Source organism: Triticum dicoccoides, chromosome 6A (genome assembly GCF_002162155.2).
Source record: "Triticum dicoccoides isolate Atlit2015 ecotype Zavitan chromosome 6A, WEW_v2.0, whole genome shotgun sequence".
In the NCBI taxonomy this organism is placed as follows: domain Eukaryota; kingdom Viridiplantae; phylum Streptophyta; class Magnoliopsida; order Poales; family Poaceae; genus Triticum; species Triticum dicoccoides.
In genome coordinates this window covers 561,789,797-561,797,244 of record NC_041390.1, presented here as the reverse complement: position 1 = coordinate 561,797,244, position 7,448 = coordinate 561,789,797, and positions in this window count along the sequence as shown.

The following is a 7,448-nucleotide window of genomic DNA, read 5'->3' as shown; positions in this document are numbered from 1 at the left end:
TCACTGCTCCAGTTCTGACTCCTCCTGATGAATACAAACCGTTCGAGGTCTTCTGCGATGCCTCTCTTCAAGGTCTTGGTGCAGTGTTGATGCAAGAGAAGAAAGTTGTGGCTTATACCTCTCGCCAGTTCAAGCCCAACGAGAAGAACTACCCCACTCATGACCTCGAGTTGGCGGCAGTTGTGCATGCTCTTTTGACTTGGAGACATATCTTATTGGGAAGAAAAGTGGACATCTTCACTGACCACAAGAGTCTCAAGTACATCTTCACTCAGCCTAATCTCAACCTCAGGCAGACTCGTTGGGTCGAAATGATTCAAGAGTATAATCCGAGTATCGAATATACTCCAGGTAAGGCCAATGTAATTACTGACGCATTGAGCAGGAAGGCTTACTGCAACAGTTTGATTCTCAAGCCTTACCAACCCGAGCTTTGTGAAGCTTTCCGCAAACTCAATCTGCAAGTTGTTCCTCAAGGTTTCCTTGCCAACCTCCAAGTCTCTCCTACTTTGGAAGATCAGATTCGCGAGGCTCAACTTCTTGATGCTATGGTGAAGAAGGTGAAGATTGGGATTGCCAAGAGTCAACCCAAGAACAAGTGCTATCGCCTTGATGACAAGGATACTCTCTTCTTCGACGATCGCATTGTTGTGCCTAAACGTGACCTTCGTAAAGTCATTATGAACGAGGCGCACAATTCACTCCTCTCCATCCACCCTGGAAGCACGAAGATGTACCAGGACCTCAAGCAGGCTTATTGGTGGACTCGAATGAAGCGCGAGATTGCTCAATTCGTGCATGAATGTGATGCCTGCAGAAGAGTGAAGGCAGAACACCAACGACCAGCTGGTCTCCTCCAACCTCTTGCCATTCCAGAATGGAAGTTTGACCACATTGAGATGGACTTCGTGATGGGATTTCCATAGTCCAAGCGTGGCAATGATGCTATATTCGTTGTCATCGACAAACTCAATAAAGTGGCTCACTTTCTGCCTATCAAAGAGTCTATCACAACAGCTCAATTGGCAGAGCTTTATACCTCTCAGATTGTCTCTCTGCACGGCATTCCACAGTTGATTTCTTCAGACTGTGGCAGCATCTTTACCTCCAAGTTTTGGGATTCTTTTCAGAAGGCCATGGGCACCAACATCCGTTTCAGCACAGCTTTTCATCCTCAAACTAGCGGTCAAGTCGAGCATGTCAATCAGATTCTCGAAGATATGCTCAGGGCTTGCGTTATCTCCTTCGGTATGAAGTGGGAAGATTGTCTTCCATATGCCGAGTTCTCCTACAACAACAGCTTTCAAGCGAGTTCGGGCAAGGCCCCATTTGAAATTCTCTATGGCAGGAAGTGTCGTACTCCTCTTAACTGGTCAGAGACCGGTGAACGTCAACTTCTTGGAAATGACTTGATCACAGAGGCAGAGGAAATGTGCAAAGTCATTCGTGATAACCTCAAAGCAGCGCAATCACGCCAGAAGAGCTATTATGATAGTAAGCATTGTGATTTGGCTTTCGAGATCGGAGACCATGTTTACCTCCGCGTCTCTCCAATGAAAGGTACTCGTCGCTTCGGTATCAAAGGGAAGCTTGCCCCTAGATACGTGGGTCCTTTCAAGATCGTCAGCAAGAGAGGCGATCTCACCTATCAACTTGAGCTTTCTTCCAACTTTGCAAATGTGCATGACATGTTCCATGTCTCTCAGCTCCGCAAGTGCTTCAAGACCCCTGACCGCACCGTCAACTTTGAAGACATTGATATCCAAGAAGACCTTTCTTATCGTGAGCACCCCGTGGCTATTCTTGAAGAAACTGAACGCAAGACTCGCAATAAGTCAATCAAATTCCTCAAAGTCAAGTGGTCACACCATTCCGACCGTGAAGACACCTGGGAACGCGAGGATCACCTCCGTTCTGAGTACCCGACGTTTTTTCCAATCCTAGATCTCAGACGAGATCCTTTCGTAGCGGTGGAGTGTTGTAACACCCAGGATGTAATTTACCTTATATGTACTCCAGCTCTTGCCGTTTCCGGCCTAAGTTATTTTATTTACCTCGGGTTCGGGTCTTTGTCTTCGTGTGTTGTTATCTTTGTCATGCATCTCTTATCATGTCATCATGTGCATTGCATTTGCATACGTGTTCGTCTCATGCATTCCAGCATTTTCCCCGTTGTCCGTTTTGCATTCCGGCGCTCCTATCTCCTCCGGTGCCCCTTTCTACCTCTTTTCATGTGTGGGGGTTAAACATTTCCGGATTGGACCGAGACTTGTCATGCGGCCTTGGTTTACTACCCGTAGACCGCCTGTCAAGTTTCGTGCCATTTGGACTTCGTTTGATACTCCAACGGTTAACCGAGAGACCGAGAAGGCCTCGTTTGTGTTGCAGCCCAACACCCTTCCAATTTGGCCCAAAACCCACCTAAACCCTCTCCATCATCTAGAGCATTCGATCATGATCGCGTGGCCGAAAACCGCACTCCATTTGGAGCTTCCTAGCTCCCTCTATGCCTATAAATAGCTCCTCCTCCAAAAATCACGGGTCTTCTTCCCCGAAACCCTAGAAATCGTCTCTTGCAGCACCGGACATGTCCGCTCCACGCCAGACGCACCGCCGCCGCCGGACGCGCCCAACCAGGGCGTAACACGTGTCGCCTCGCTGCTCCCTCCGCCGCCGGCCCGACGAGGCCCAGCTCGGGCCCCCAAGCCCATCCGCGCGCCGCCGCCCGCGCGGGTGCCCGAGGCCACGCCGTCCGCCGGTGCTCGCTCTGCCGTCCGCCGTCATCGCTGCTTCGCTCGGCCGGCCGCCGCACCGCCATTGCCGGCTGCCTCCGCCACCTCGAACGCCGCCCCGCCACGCTACCTCGCCGCCCCGCGCCGCCGAGCTCCGGCACCGCCCCACGCCGGCGTCGCCCCACCTCCGGCCACCTCCACTCCCGCGCCTCCTATCCTCCAAGTCCGGCGTCATCCCCGTCTCCGGCGAACCACGAAAGTCGCGCCCTGCTACAGTAACTCCGGCCGATCCAGATCTGGATCCACTTCGAGGGTTGACTTTTCCCCCGAAACCCTATTTATTTTGCAAACTTTGGCATGTCGTATCTCTGCATCCGTAACTCCGATTTGCGTGTGTAGCATATCAAAATGTTTTTCTCAATGAGTACATCATTTCATCTCATTGCATCATTTTCATTTGAGTTCATCTTGATGCCCGAAATGCTGTTGGAAGAGGGCTATGTGGTAAAATTGCCAGATCTGTTTCATCAAATAGATATTTGTCATTTTTGCCATGATTAATGTGTGCATGATATGCTCCTGAGCTCTACATGATTTTTGTTATATGCCATGCCATCTTTATAGAGGTGCTTACCATGTATTTTTGTGATATGCGTGGTGACTAGCACAAGCTTTCAAAGTAGTGTAATCGGTAATGCTGATTTCAGGGACTTAGAATTTCACTAAGTCCTTGTTCTGTTTTTGTCAATATGCCATATGTTCATATTGTTTCCTAGTGATACGTGCCTCTTTTGAGGATGATCAGTATGGATGATTTGTTAATATTGTGGTGCTCTTTCCATCCATGTATTTTTTTGCATTTATGGAACACCCTAGCTTGAGTCAAGTGAGCTCTACTTTTGCTATTTCGTGAATCCTGGCAGATTATTGACTTGTTAGCGATTTTGCCGAGGATATTGCTATTGATCCGTGGATGCTATGTTGTTGTTCTTGTCATGTATAGTTTCTATGCCATGTATTCTTGACGGGTGTATGCTTAGTTTGTCATTCCATGCTCTGTAGTGAGTGCATCGAGCTCGTGAACATGCCTACTCGTTAACTGATTTGCATGCTCAGTTTTTCACGAAGTCTGAGATCTGTTTATGTTTTTTCCATGTTCACATGCTTGCGATTGTATTTTCTGATCCCTTTTGGCTCAAGGTCACTAAGGGACTTTTGTTAAGTGCTTTGAGTAGCTTCATTACATGCCTTGCTTTGCCATGTTAAGTTCCTGTAGCTTGTACTTTTCATGCTCTAAAGTGTGCTTCCTGATGATAAATTCCAGACTTGTGTTAATTTCACTAAGTCTGAAACCTGTTATCATTTGCACTTTTGCCATGCTTGTTTGAAGCTGTTGATGGATGAATTAGCCATAGCTCAGTGTTCATCTTTTGTCAAGCATTATGAGTGGATCCCTTCCATGTATTTTGTTGTTATGTTTGAGTGCTGTATCATATCTATCTTGATGCATTTAGATGGCTACTTGCTGATTATCGCAGACCGCTGCCATATTTGTTTTGCTTGCCATTTCTAAACCGTGCATCCGATTTCGGTGATCTTTATATTGATTTCAACCGAAATCACCTCACCTTTCCAGTGGCACTCTTGGATTTCCAAGTTGAGGCCAGGTTCAATCATTCCTTGTCAAATCTTGCATATGCATCACATATCGCATCCCGCATAGCATACCATGTTTGCATCATGTTGTTTGAGCATTGCACGTGGTTGATTGTGTTCCTTTTGCTTGTTTGTCTTGTTTGTGTAGAGCCGGAAGATGAGTTCGCTAACGAGTAGCCCGTTGAGTTCGCTTGTGAGGATCAAGTCAACTCTGACAACTTTGTAGGCAAGATGATCATACCCTCGAAATCACTTCTATCTTTGCTTGCTAGATGCTCGCTCTTTTGCTATGCCTATGCTACGATACCTACCACTTGCTTATCATGCCTCCCAAATTGCCATGTCAAACCTCTAACCCACCATGTCCTAGCAAACCGTTGATTGGCTATGTTACCGCTTTGCTCAGCCCCTCTTATAGCGTTGCTAGTTGCAGGTGAAGATTGGAGATCGTTCCTTGTTGGAACATTGTTTATTATTGGGATATCACCATATTATCTTGTTTATCTTAATGCACCTATATACTTGGTAAAGGGTGGAAGGCTCGGCCTTTTTCCTAGTGTTTTGTTCCACTCTTGCTGCCCTAGTTTTCCGTCATATCGGTGTTATGTTCCCGGATTTTGTGCTCCTTACGCGGTTGGGTTATAATGGGAACCCCTTGACAGTTCGCCTTGAATAAAACTCCTCCAGCAATGCCGAACCTTCGTTTTACCATTTGCCACCTAGCCTCTTTTTCCCTTGGGGTTCCGGAGCCCAAGGGTCATCTTATTTAACCCCCCCGGGCTAGTGCTCCTCTGAGTGTTGGTCCAAACTAGAGCCATGTGCAGCGCCCCCTCGGGGAAACTCGAGGTTTGGTTTTAGCTGTATGGAGCGCTCATCTGAGTGTGCCCTGAGAACGAGATATGTGCAGCTCCTATCGGGATTTGTCTGCACATTTGGGCTGTGTTGCTAGACTTGTTTTACCATTGTCGAGGATGTCTTGTAACCGAGATGCCGAGTCTGATTGGGTCTTCCCGCTAGAAGGAATATCCTTCATTGACCGTGAGAGCTTGTGATGGGCTAAGTTGGGACTCCCCTGCAGGGATATGAACTTTCAAAAGCCGTGCCCGCGGTTATGGGCAGATGGGAATTTGTTAATGTCCGGTTGTAGATAACATGAAACTTAACTTAATTAAAATGAATCAACCGCGTGTGTAACCGCGATGGTCTCTTCTCGGCAGAGTCCGGGAAGTGAACACGGTGTTGGAGTAATGCTTGACGTAGGTTGTTCTAGGATCACTTCTTGATCATAGTTGTTCGATCGTGCTTTGCCTTCTCTTCTCGCTCTCTTTTGCGAACAGGATAGCCACCATATATGCTAGTCGCTTGCTGCAGATCCACGTATTACCTTGCCTTTACCTATAAGCTTAAATAGTCTTGATCGTGAGGGTGCGAGATTGCTGAGTCCCCGTGAATCGCAGTTTACTTCCAAACCAGATGCAGGGACCGATGATACCGTTCCAGATGATGCGCTTGAGCTCAAGTGGGAGTTCGATGAAGACTCTCACCGTTACTATGTGTCTTTACCATATGATCAGTAGTGGTGCCCAGTTGGGGCGATTGGGGACTTTGTCGCATGTGGGGGTTGATCTTTATTTTGGTACCATAGTCGGACCCTGAGTGTATTGGATGATTGTAATGTTATTCATGTATTTGTGTGACGTGGCGAGTGTAAGCCAACTATGTATCCTTTTCCCCTTTTATTTATTTACATGGGTTGTTGTGAATATTACCTTACTTGTGACATTGCTTTCAATGTGGTTATGCCTCTAAGTCGTGCTTCGACACGTAGGAGATATAGCCGCATCGAGGGCGTTACAATCATGTATGCTATGCTGTGTACCAGATCTAATGTAAACTTTGTCGTAAGTTTGGTAGGAAGGTACCAAAGTAATCCCGGCATGGAACACTGGACAGCGGGTGTCCTGAAGTACCTGAAAAGGACTAAGGAAATGTTTCTCGTTTATGGAGGTGACGAAGAGCTCGTCGTAAAGGGTTACGTCGATGCTAGCTTCGATACAGATCTGGATGACTCTAAGTCACAAACCGGATACGTGTATATTTTGAATGGTGGGGCAGTAAGCTGGTGCAGTTGCAAGCAAAGCGTTGTGGCGGGATCTACATGTGAAGCGGAGTACATGGCAGCCTCGGAGGCAGCACAAGAAGCAATCTAGGTGAAGGAGTTCATTACCGACCTAGGAGTCATTCCCAATGCGTCGGGCCCGATGACTCTCTTCTGTGACAACACTGGAGCTATTGCCCTTGCCAAGGAGCCCAGGTTTCATAGGAAGACCAGGCATATCAAGCGTCGCTTCAACTCCATTCGTGAAAGTGTTCAAAATGGAGACATAGATATTTGTAAAGTACATACGGACCTGTATGTGGCAGATCCGTTGACTAAACCTCTCCCTAGAGCAAAACATGATCAACACTAGAACTCTATGGGTGTTCGATTCATCACAATATAACTAGATTATTAACTCTAGTGCAAGTGGGAGACTATTGGAAATATGCCCTAGAGGCAATAATAAAATGGTTATTATTATATTTCCTTGTTCATGATAATTGTCTATTGTTCATGCTATAATTGTGTTATCCGGAAATCGTAATACATGTGTGAATACATAGACCACAACACGTCCCTAGTGAGCCTCTAGTTGACTAGCTCGTTGATCAAAAGATAGTCATGGTTTCCTGACTATGGACATTGGATGTCATTGATAACGGGATCACATCATTAGGAGAATGATGTGATGGACAAGACCCAATCCTAAGCATAGCTCAAAGATCGTGTAGTTCGTTTGCTAGAGCTTTTCCGAATGTCAAGTATCATTTCCTTAGACCATGAGATTGTGCAACTCCCGGATACCGTAGGAGTACTTTGGGTGTGCCAAACGTCATAACGTAACTGGGTGACTATAAAGGTGCACTACGGGTATCTCCAAAAGTATTTGTTGGGTTGGCACGAATCGAGACTGGGATTTGTCACTCCGTATGACGGAGAGGTATCTCTGGGCCCACTCA